General features: G+C 54.5%; 1 long non-coding RNA gene across 1 annotated transcript; it reads right to left on the bottom strand.

The window, feature by feature from the left end:
- Window positions 1–7,756: 7,756 nt before the first annotated feature.
- LOC132246537 (uncharacterized) lies at window positions 7,757–10,876 on the bottom strand. The gene is made up of 2 exons (XR_009457874.1): window positions 9,812–10,876; window positions 7,757–7,908 (listed from the first exon to the last, which is right to left on the bottom strand). It is a non-coding gene; the product is annotated as an uncharacterized LOC132246537 (long non-coding RNA).
- Window positions 10,877–11,474: the final 598 nt, after the last annotated feature.

Here is an 11,474-nt window from a genome sequence, read left to right as displayed (position 1 = left end):
AAGAAGATTACCAGCCAAACCCAGGATGGCAGCCAAAGTCTTTCTTCGTCCTCTGGGCTCAGGTTACCTAAAGGACTGAGAACGTCGGCTCTTGGTCTTGATCGAGGTGGTGATCTTCCGAGTGGGAGCATTTACTTTCTTCGAGGCCGGAGATGATATCTTTGTTCTTCAACTGATGAATCCGGCTGGGCTGAGGTGCTGGGTTCAGGGGAGAGGATACTAGCACTTGCACCCTGATGCTCCTCACTTGCCTGAGTGAGGTCCTGAGGGTCTTTGTCCTTGACCTCAGGGAAAGGTCCCAACCTGGGTTGGAATTCAGCTGCTTCGGGGTCCAATGGAGGTGATACCTTCTTGCAGTGCGAGGCGTGAGTCCATGTTTGGTGACCTTGGCAACGAACAGCAAAATTAGTGGTCAGAAGTACCTGGAAAGGTGCCTTCCACCTGGGTTGAAGTGCGTTTTTCTGTTGATAGACCTTTACGTAGACCCAATCTCCTGCTTTGAGGTTGTGACAGGGAACATCTGGTGGTTGAGGTAAGGCTTCTTGGACCTGGGCTGCAGCCTGATGTTGAACCGGTTGTTGCTGATGTGGGAGTCCCAGGAGAGCAGGGTTCGAACAAAGCTCAAGGATATCCTCTGCTGGCTCCCGCGATGGGGGCGCCCCGGGCAGTGCTGGATACATTGGAGCAGTGGCCGGCATGTAATTTGGGGGAGCAGCCAATTTCTCCCGAACAGCTTTTAACTGCTGTTTTAATTTTTCTTGAGAGTCTTTTAGACTTCTAGTTTGAGATTCTGTCTGCCTTTTGGACATTTCATCATAGCAATAGAAGTACGTGTCCCACTGGTTTTGTGGTGTTTTGGATCCACGGGACTCTAAAGCCCCTCTTAAGTGCACTATTTTATACTGATCACATGTTCCTTCCTGTGGAAAATGCTTCACGGGATCATCCCTAGTATACCAGTTCCACTTAGCCAGGTACTTACAAGCCTCGGGAGAATAGTGTGTGTACATGAAGTACGCCAGAGTCCCCTTAGGGGGTACGGGAACTTGTTTAGACTGACTTGTTCCCATTTTCAGTCACACAGGGAGACGTAGGAGAGGCTTATTTAGGATGTCTGGGTCGCTCAGTGCCTTGCCCCGCAGTTTTTCACCGCCCAGACAAAAGGCTTCTGACCCGACACCGGCTCATAAAATGGAAATGGGGAGGGAAACACAAGAGGGATCCTTTCACTCCTGCTCTCGGCAGAAGCTACTGGGACAAGGGGTTTGGAAAAGACAGAATCACTCAGACGGCCTGTCCACTGGGTCACGAGGTTCCAGCTGGGCCCCTTGCTTTCGATGCTACCTTTGTAGGCAGAATCGGGGCGGCTAGACCCAGCCTTAGTCCCAGACCTGGTCAGTGGCTCATTTTTCTAAATACACACACATGCACATTCATTCAATAGCCAGATAGAAAAAGACCAAATCACTGGGAAGCCCTGTCCACTGGGTCACGAGGTTCCAGTTGGGCCGCCTTGCTTTCAAAACTGCCCTGTCAGGCAGAATTGGGGCGGCTGAACCCAACCGTAATCTCAGACCTGGTCAGTGGCTCATCTTTCTAAATACACACACACACGCGCATTCATTCAGTCAGCCAGACCTCCTCCCCCACACCGCCTTAGCTAATTAACTACAAGCCCGATGTGCTGTTGGATGAAGATGCTTCAAACAGTTTCTCCCTGAATAAAACGTACGTTACCAGACACAAAATTGGATCCTTTACCAGACAGAAAAGTTTAGCCGGCTGTAAGGTTCAGACTGACCTGGGTCTTGTCATTACCCCTGGTGACACGTCGGCATGACAATCTTGTCTTTTCTTCTCTCTTAGGTGTCTGGTGAGACTTGAGACCCCAAGCATTCTGCTTCTGCCTTTCATGTTCAACTTCACAGCTCAACAGGTAATGGAAGTTAAATGGCTCATACTGGCCAGCCAAGTAAGGCAACGATGCTGCAGAAGCAAGATGGGAGTGAACTGCTTCCCTGGGCATGCTGGCCTTGGGGAAAACCACCAGATCCCTCCTGGCTGGGAGGAGAGCATCTAAGAAGTTGACAGTGTCCCAGTAGAAGCTCGCGGGGGTGCCTCCATCTGCAAGCCCACTTTTCACCCGTTGCAGCCAAGCCCTTAGCCAATGGGTGAGGCTCCACTGTTCATCCCGTGGACCCATCCTTGCAGTTTGGGTAGGGGAGGAGGAAGGGAGGGGATGACGGGGGTGGAAGGGGAGGGGAGGAGTGCAGGGCTTCACCTCCTCAGAGTGAAGCAGCACAGGAGCAGCCAGGCGAGCTGGAACCTGCAGGAGAAGGGCAGAGTCAGGGGACGCTCAGTGTGGTGTCCTTCTGCTCGCCCCCGGGAACAACTACGGGGTAAAGGAGCGTCTCCCCAGCAGGGAGCAGGACGTGGCTCTCACACATGGCTCAGTGGGGCTTTCTGTCCCAGCAGGCCTGGCCTGGGCCAGAAGCTCTGATTCCCGGGATGAACCCCTGGCAACAGGGTCCTGAGGCCCAGAGGTGGGCAATGAGGGGCCAACCCAGGAGATAGCTGGTCCATGCAGGGCACTAGGGCCCTGGCAGAGAGGTGGCATGGGTCATCCTGAGCGGCCTGGAGGCGGGGGCCCCCCAATCATCATGTGGGCTGGTGGAGGGGCAGCCCCTCAGGCCTGGGTCTGGGTGGGGTGCAGGGGGGAAACTCACCTCCTTGCTGCCCCCGACCTTCTCCTCCTCCCCTCTGCCACAGTGTCAGCCCTGCAGGTGGGAGGCAGAGACACTGGTCACCTCCCATTCACCCCAAGCCCCCAGGCTCCGGCCACTGCCACCACCCCATGCCCAGGCCTCCCCTCTCTCCATCACTGCCTTTGTACCAGGGATCGGCCCTGGGTGTCCTGCCAGATCCAACTCCCTTCCTCCCGCTGTGCTGCCTGCGCCTAGGTCTGGTTCCTGGCTGCCGTCTGGACATATACAACAGGGACGGCTCCCAGCACACAGAGCCCAGGCCTGCAGCGCCCCTGTCCCAGCCCTGCCCCACCTAGACACTCAGGGCGCTAGGAGGGACTTGCGGGCAAGGCACTTACTGAAGACACACTAGTCATACCCCTTCACTCACCTCTTCCCTTCCTGGGCTCCTGGCCCCCACCCCGTCCTTCTCCCAACCTGCGAGACCCTCCCCAGGACCAGGAATGGGCTCTTGGCTCCAGCCCTCCTTCAGCTCCCCTACTGATCCCACGCTCACAACCTAACGCTAGCGAAAGCATCATGTTTGCCGGCTGTAGCGCCACTTATGGCTCTGGACTGACTCACGGAGCTGCCTGATTTGTTTTGGAGCATGAAACATTTCTTTAGAAAACCCCCCAAAAAACTGGGAACATCATCATACCTTTCCCCCTGTCTTGTCGTCTTTGGACCCTGCAAGGCTTTGGTCCACAGGGGCAGGGGGTCACAGCCCACATCTACCAGGCAGACGGTCCTTGTCTGTGTGGAGGCATCCTGATTTTGGGGACCCTCTGCCTGGGTGCTGGCTTCCACAGTGGGGGGAGCACTTGTCTGCGTCCCGGCCTCAACCCCCTGGGAGGGGCGTTTCCGCCTGATTGCACAAGAAGCAACTGGTCAGAGATGGATCATGGACTGAATTCAAACCCAACAGGTCCTTTGACGAAGAACTCCCTGACCTGCAAACACCCCTGCTCCCAGCCCGCCAGCCTGCCCTGCAGCGGGAATGCTGCACGTGACACCCCCAGCACCCCCACACACTAGCAGTATAAAAAGCATCAAACCTCTCCCTGTGCCCCAGTCCTTTAGGACAGCGGCGAGCCTCTGTTTGTGCGCTCGCTGCTGTCCTTGCCAGGGGTTCCCCCTGGCAGCCCGCATCAGCCAGGCAGAGGGCCCTGGTCTGGGTACCAGCGTGCTCCTGGCAGGGGCCCTCTGCCTGAGTGCTGGCCCGCATGGTAACGGGCGGGCACTCCTCCACGACCCCCTCCACAGGAGGCTGTTGCAAATGAAAAAACAGTGGCAGTGAGGAGAAAATGCAAGCCCCTGGTACAGTGCTGGCAACCTGGCAGAGTATGGGGGAGGGGACAGCCAGCCACGAAGCAGGGGAGGTCCTCGCAGCACAGACCCAGACCTGTCACCCCACCGGTCCCACAGTGTGACACCCACAAGGCTCACATAGTGCCCAGCACCGCACACACATGCCCTCCACCAATAGAGCCGGGGCAGCACCCAGCCCCTCGAGTGCAGGGCCTGGCACAGCAGGACACAGCCTTGCCCTGGGCACACACAGGGCCACACACATTCCCCCTCTCCCTGGGCAGGGGCATGCAGAGCAACTCACCTCTGTGGGGCTGTCCTCCAGAGCCTGGCCCTGCTCCCTGTGTGCCTGGAGGGCCAGCACCAGGGTGCGATTCTCCTGTTGCAGCTCCTCCACTTGAGTCTGCACCACAATCACCCCAGCCCATCAGACCATGCCCACGGCTGCACCGAGCATATCGGGCACCCAACAGCGGCACCTCCCAAGGCACCCGTCAGCCCCACCTGTCCCCACACGCAAGGTGCCAGGACTCTGTTTCCCGCTTTCATGTCCTCTGGGATATACCCAACCAGCCAAGCTCGGCCTCAGCCTGCTCCCTCCCCTGCCCCATACCACTGCTGGCCTTGCCCCCACCCCCCCAAGTCACCAGGAGCTGCTCTTCCCTTTGCCGAGCACTGTGGGGACAAGCACATTTGTGGGCTCAGGGAGACTGATGGCGCCATCCCACAAAACAGCCCTTCCCAAAGGAAAGACTCGCACAGAAGCAGGGATGGTCCCTTGGCTTCAGCCCCAAGCCCTGCGCCGCACCCCAGGAACAGCCCGGTGCCCCCCAGCCCCACACCTACTGGGACAGGAAGACTGCTGCGTCCTGCTCCTGTTGAGCCAGGCGGGCCCTGAGTGCCTTCAGCTCCAGCTGCAGGAAACAGGACCGTGTGGGTTAAAGAGGCCTCACGCCACTGCCCGTCTGTCTGCGCATGGAGCCACCTCTTGCCCCATCTGTCCCTCTGGCCCTGCCTTCACCCTCCATCCCACAGCCCAGCCACAGGCTTGTCCCTCTGGTCCACACCTCCGTGCATCCATCAGCGCACTTGGTCTCCTCACAGCCCCCAGCCCTGCTTGGACCCGTTCACCTGCTGCTGGTGGTACTCGCCGCAGGGTTTGTCCTCCTGGAGAAAGAAAGAGCGTCTGGGGCGATGGGCTCCCTTGGGCAGCAAGGGCCCATCTCCCCGTGATGCAGGGTTGGTGGCCCCCTGGGGCCGGGCAGAGCTCCTAGAGCTGGGCCCGGGGATCCCAGGGGTTGGTTGTTACCCCCTGTCCCAGGTGAGTCCCCACCTCCCAGCCCCAGGTACCCCCAGACACTTGTATTCAGGAAGGACTGTCCCTGCGATTGGGGGATGAGTCCACGACCCTACCTTAGTCTTGGAGGGCCCCTGGAGTTGGTGGGAAACATAGACTTTCCCCCAGGGTCCCATGTGCTGCATGGGGCTGGGAGGGGCACGGGGCACCTGGGGAGAGACCCCCACCCTCACAGCTGCCTGTCCCACTCCCTGGGCAGGGGAAAGACTCCCGGCAGCGGCAGGCTGCAGCCACATCTGGCCCCTCACCTACCAGGAGTCCTGCGTGCCACATGGGCAGGGCCTTCCTCCACGGGGGTCGGGTGGGAGTCCGTCCGGGGAGCAGGACCTTGTCCCCTCCCCATGCAACCACGCGAGTCCCTCCACCGCTCATGCCAGTCCCAAACTCACCGGGTGCAGGGTCCCTCCTCTCCTGCACTTGTCCAACGGAGGGGACAGATGGGGACTCTTTAATGGGGGGCAGTTTACTTTTGGCCCATCCGTCTGTGCCCAGGCTGGCATCTGGTGCTGAGAGGACATGAGGGCTGAGTGTCAGGCTGGGTGGCACAGAGCACCACTTTTAGGATGGGGATCCCAGAGCCTGTATGAGCGCCACCTTGCAAGGGAGCAGAGGGCAGCAGGGCCATTGCCAGGAGGAAGGCTCCCAGGGCTGGGGCATGGGCAGGTGCTGCAGGGCCAGGACCTGGCCCAGCGTGAGGAGCCCATGGGGGCCAGTCCCGTTCCCCTTCCCCAGGGAACTTGCTGGTGAAGAGCAGGGGGTGACAGTTTGGTGGGGGTGGCACAGGGCGGGGGCTGTCCAGATTGCACCATGGACAGCGTGGGCTTAGCCTGCCAGCCAAACCCTGCCGGGAGGGGAAGCCACACAGCCCTGTGGACTCTCGTGCTGCCCAGCCCTTCTTGCTCCCATGGCGGGGCACGTGCCCAGGTCTCACCCAGGTTGCTGGAGTGCAGGCACAAGGCGGGCAGCTTCTCCCGCTGCAGCATCTGCAAAGAAACACGGCCCTGAGCTGAAGGAGGGAAAGAGGAGCCGGACTGCCGAGAGCAGGGACGAGGCACGGGGCCGAGTGCTGGGCCCTTGCCCAACCTCAGCCCCTGCTCACACCTTGTCACATCTCCCAAAAGTCCCCAGGACGGACCCGTGCCGTGTCCCCAGGGCCGCCCCCACGGCTGAGTGAGAAAGGGCACTCATGTCTGCAAGTGGTGCTCGCCTCCGACGCCCGGATAGGAGGATGGACTAAACCTAATTACCTAACTAATGCCTAAGGAACTACTAATCTAACTCAGAAACAAACAAACAACTAACTAACGAACTAATGAAATAACTATCTAACTATTGAACTATCTAACGAACTAACAAACAACCTATCAACTAACAAACTACCTACCTAACGAACTAAGAAACTACCTAGCTAACAAACTAACAATCTAACTGGTTAACGAACTGAGAAACTACCTAAAGAACTAACAAACTACCCAACAAACTGCTAAAGTAAGGAACTAACTAACCAACAGAGATGAGGCACAAGGACGCAGAAGGGCAAGTGGCGCGGGTGAAGGGCGGGAGAGCAGTGGGAGGAGCCGGTACCTGAGAGTGAGGCTGGGCATTGTGATGTCGCTGAGTACAACAGCTCTGTTTCCATGGCAACCAGGGGTCTCCCCCCCACCCGGGCAAGGTGGTGAGTGCGGGGGCTGTGGGCACCTTTGGCCTGGCCTGGCCTGGCCTGGGGGTGCTCCCGCCCCAGATGACCTGATCCCCTGAACTCTTTGGGCGCATTGTCTGTCCTTGTCCGTGTGGCCCAAGCAGTGACCGCCCTGGCTGGAGGGTCACAGCAGTGAGCGCCCTGGTGCAGGGGGTCCCGGTTAAACAGTAGCCCCCTCTGATCACTGCCCGGTGGGGTGGGGCTGGGAACCAAATCGCTAACAGGACACATGGCTCCTCACATGAGCCCAAGTGCCAGGGATGGGCCCAAGGATAGTGCTTGCTCTATGGCATGGGTCCCAGGGATGAGGCACTCACTCAGACCCCCATGCCTTTGGGGTCTGTCCACGAGTCACCATTCGGCTGAGACCCGGCAGGGGGGCAAACAGCTTGATCTTTATTAGGAACAGGATTCAGCAACTCACAAGCTCACAGCTTGCAGGGAGAACTACAACTACCCACCAGCACAAACCGCACCTGCAGGGCATCACGGGGAGAGACTGGGTCATCCCACTGCTGGCCCCTTCAAGGGACCTCACATATACCACATCCCCGTCCTTTACTCAGGCAGCTCCCTCTTAGCTACTTGGATGTTCATCAGGTGCTACTTTAACTGGTGTGGAAGAAATCAAACTTCGCGTTGTGGTTGTATTAGACTTGGCAGAGCCATCTAGGTTTATTTAAAACTATACAAGTGATCACAGGGAGAGTTCTCAAAGGAACTCTGACCTCTACAAATGTACAAGCGTATTTATACTTTAGACAGCGAGAAAAGATGCAGGTTTCAGGCAAAGCAACCTGGGGAGAAACAGAAAGATGTTGATCATTCGTTTGTCACACGTAAGCAGTTTACTTATTTAGAAAAAAGCTCTATGTTTTGGGAACAGTTCTCAGCTTCTGATTCAGCGGAAAGGAGGAGGTTAACATCTGCACACAGACAAAACAAGGCATGAAGGTTTCACCTTAACTTAGAACATGTTAAAACACATGGCATCAGCATCAGCACCTTTTTTCTTCTCTTTCTCTCTCCTCTTAATCAAGGAAGAGGCCTGGTTAAACTTATTTCCACTTTCCCCGTTTTGGGCCTTTTTGGCCCAACATATTAGATATTTATAGCCATGAGCCTTTTAACTTCTAATTTTTCTTTCTTTTAACCTTTTCACTGTTTCAACATACATATCACAAACGTCATCCAATTTAGGGAGAAAGCGATCATGGGCAGCCCTGTCATTGTACTAGGAGGCAAGTGGGGACATACCCAACATTTAGAAACATTTAAATCCTTTCCATATTGATAAGACAGTTGAAGAAAAGCAGAGAAGTAGGTCCAATATTAATAGTCTTAGTTGGGGAACTTTTCAGGTTAGATTGCCTATGCATTTTTCTTTTTTTTTCTTTCTTTCTTTTTTTTTTGGAACACTTACTGAAATCTAAGTCTTCTGGGTTGAAATTACCCAGGCTTCATTTCTACCTAAGCCTGTATATTATACGTATGTACACTATCATTTAATTCTGGACTGACTTGGGAGGGAATTCAATGCACAACTGGATCAATTTTATAGAGTCCCAGTATAAACTTCTGCAATGTAACTTTATGCATTAATAAATAAACTGTTACATCTGCCTGATCATCTGCACAAATACACCAGAACCACTACAGCGTTAACCCTGCATCATTCAGTGTCAGTCAGGGCAGTTCAGCCAGTGTGCACCACTGCAGGCTGTGCCCACTCCTGAACAGCTGCTGCCTTTGTTCTTTTCAAAACAGCTAAGAAGTACCTTTGTGCCTACCCATAATCTCAGTCTTTTTTGTAACCCCCTTCCCCCACCCCCATGAAAACAAACAGCTTCAATGGCTGGCTAGGACATGGGGGTGGGGGTTTGGAGTGGGGGCATAAGGGAAAGGTGGTTTGTCCTACACTCTATACGACTTGCGGCTGAGCATTTTCCCCTGGGATCTAGGCAGCACCGTTCTGAGACATCCAGCTCTCCCCATGTACTGCTTATGGAGACTAGGGACCCAGGTCTCCTTCCACCTGCTGGGCACTGCCATGGATTAGGCCACCTAGCATCCACCTAGTCCATGCTGCAGAAAGCCCAGGAAAAAACACTAAAGTAAGAGGTAAGTGAACACTCTTTCTGTTTTTCCTGATTAGCCTTAAGGCAAAGACAACCGTGTGTTACATACGTAGATACCTAGCAGGGGAAAGAAAAATCTGGCCCTAGGTGCCTAGATCGCTGTTCTGGATTCCACTCCATGGGCCGGGCGCCCGCAGGGAGGCACTCTGCAACTCAACAGAGCAGCATCTAAGGACTACTTCTGAAAAAGGATTAAATGTTTTTGCCAATATAATGGGGGAAACCTGTGGTGGAAATGAAACACGAACCACAGTCTCTCAACCCCCTGGTTAGCACCCTTAAAACTGGGCCACCTTTGTTCTTCCTCCATTCATAATCTGACTAGTCCTTTCATTAAGATTCAGTATTTTACACCTCAGGGTTGCTGTCCCCGGGATTACTTACCACACCTAGGGCTACACTGTGCAGCTTCAGCCCAGGATTTGGTTTGCTCAAAACTGTACCACAAAAAATACAAAAATTTGCAAACAAAAATCCAACATTTTTACATTGCCTTTTTGAAAACTGATGGCTTAATTCAATTCAGTATCGTGCCCTACAAGGTACGCATCCAAAAACTTACTTGGATATATGGATTATCAGTTATCAGGTCTCCCTTCTCATCATAAGTAAAAACTGGGAAGTCCTTGGCTATGAACTCTCTAAAAACAAAGATAAGCATTTGATGGATTAGAAATGCAAATGCACATTATTAAAGACAGGACACTTACTCTAATTCTCCATACGTGTACAGAAGGGAAAACAGAAAGGAAAATTAAGCAAACTGGCAGCATCCATGATGAAACAGTGACATTTCCTGACCAAGTCTGGAGAACCCGCTGCACTCTGGAAACAAGGTGCAGCTCACCAGGATGGCTGTGGGGATTATCACCAGATCCTTGTGCCAGGAAGGAAGGCTCTGGGGAGGGAGGGCAAGGGGCCCAGGAGGCAGAATGGCAGAGATTTCCAGCAGGCCCACCGCTTTCACAACACCGTCTCATCTGCAGAAGGAGAATGCAGTTGCTGCTGGCCCTGCGACTGGCACTGTCCCTCATGAGCCCCCACTGAGTCTCCCAGCAACCCTCAGCCCTGAGGACCCTCACCATCACCGCCTCAGCATCCATGGCTGCAGGACAGGTCTCCTCAGGTCCATTTGGACAGGGGTGCACTCTGTACTATTCCTGCAGAAAACTTACATGACCCCACAACTGAAGCCAGGTGGCAGCTGGAGTCGGGGGACAGGGTCTACTTCAGCCACCCCACAGAGACAGGATGGGGCAACCCTGTTCTCCCCAGGGCTGCAGATGGAAATCCTGCAAATGGCTGAGGCGGTGCTGGCTGCCTGGCCCATCTCTGGGCCCAAACGCAGGGGCTATCTTGAACCTGGCTAAGGTCGGCACCCCCACTCACAGAGCTGATCAGCAAGAACCCACTACCTCAGCACCCTGAGTCCTCACGAGTGCCTGGTCCTCAGCGCGCATGTTTATATGTCCATGTGCACATCTTAGATACTGTGCATTTATTGTAGTACTTGCTTAATAAAGTACTGACTAAATGCTCAGTACCTGGAGTTACTGTGCAGTAGTGCCAGCGCACGGTTATTTAGTGATGCTTACTGCGCATTAGCCTCATAGCACAGTAGGTGCAGTAGGTGATTAGCATAGTTTGTGCTGTGATGCGCTACTGCGCAGTGTTATTAGGCTAATGTGCAGTAAGCGTCTTGGGTAGATGCACCCCATGAGGACTTCAACGTGAGCCTTGGGGCACAGGACTGGACCAGCAAGAACTTGAGCATAGACACCACAGACATCAGCTCGCCATCTGCTTGGGAACTGATTACCCAGAATAATTTTGTACCATATGCAAACTTTCATATTTCACTGCACACTCCAGTCTCAATTTTTTTGTTTCACTGAGATTCAAAAACTAGACTGAAAATGTTCTTTTCTATGGTCTGGGAAAGCGTCAAAAGTAACAGTGGCAAGGGGGTAGCTGGAAGTTGCCTGGCCCCAGTGCAGGCACAGGCTTGGCACAAACAAAGCCCTGGGATTCTGTGGGCCAGATCCAGATCCAGTTGCTGCACAGGCCAGATCCAGCCTACTGACCCCTGGTAGGATCCTATTACAAGAATACTGTGTTCTTGTTAAATGAGCACAGCATGCTCAGTGGAAAAGTATAATCACTTGTTGCCAGTCTGGGCCATTTTCAAGAGGCCTGTACCAAGCTACAGAACTGAAGCTTAAGCA

The sequence above is a fragment of the Alligator mississippiensis genome, chromosome 16 (genome assembly GCF_030867095.1).
Source record: "Alligator mississippiensis isolate rAllMis1 chromosome 16, rAllMis1, whole genome shotgun sequence".
Lineage (NCBI taxonomy): Eukaryota > Metazoa > Chordata > Crocodylia > Alligatoridae > Alligator > Alligator mississippiensis.
The sequence above is the reverse complement of the archived record's forward strand: the minus strand, read 5'-3'. Positions and strand labels throughout refer to the sequence as shown.